This window comes from Octodon degus, unplaced genomic scaffold (assembly GCF_000260255.1).
Source record: "Octodon degus isolate 3935 unplaced genomic scaffold, OctDeg1.0 scaffold00048, whole genome shotgun sequence".
Taxonomy (NCBI): Eukaryota; Metazoa; Chordata; class Mammalia; order Rodentia; family Octodontidae; genus Octodon; species Octodon degus.
The window spans coordinates 10,236,666-10,237,256 of NW_004524624.1; the positions used below are offsets into that span (position 1 = coordinate 10,236,666).

At 45.0% G+C, this 591-nt stretch overlaps 1 protein-coding gene across 1 annotated transcript in view; it reads right to left on the reverse strand.

Annotated features, from left to right (window-relative positions):
- Positions 1–591, reverse strand: part of Prune1 (prune exopolyphosphatase 1) — a 28,888-nt gene that overhangs the window by 18,126 nt on the left and 10,171 nt on the right. The window lies entirely within an intron of this gene.

Consider the following 591-nt stretch of genomic DNA (forward strand, 5'->3'; position numbering starts at 1 on the left):
TTAAACACATGCTTAGCACATGCTCTGCCATGAAGCTGCAACCCATACCCACAAGGATGACTCTTGCTCTTCCCTTCTTGGGAGTGACATGAGGGTCAACAAGGTAACGCATGGGGAAGCCCTGGTTTTAGATACAAGGCTGCAGAGATAATGAATCCTTAGGAGTTAACCTGGACGAATAGCTGGGCATGGTGGCACATGCCTCTAATCCCGGCACTCAGGAGGCTGAGGCAGGAGGATTGCTGAAAGTTCAAGGCTAACTAATCTAGGCTACATAGTGAGTTTAGTAGTAGCCTCAACTATAGTGAGACCCTGTCCCAAAAACAAACAAACAAGAGTTAACCTGCACGAGACCACAAACACTCAGAAGGAACTCACTAATATGTTGTTTGTATATCACTTTAGGGTTTACAAGTCCCTCAGAATTCACTTTCTCATTTCTTCCTCACAGCAACACTGTGAAATGTTATTTTGGATGCGACACAAGATTTAGCAAGATTAGGGGCTGGGGAGATGGCTCAGTGGAATAAGCATTTCCCTGGCAAGCGGAAGGGCCAGAGTTCAATCCCCAGTTCCATAAAAAAAAAAAAA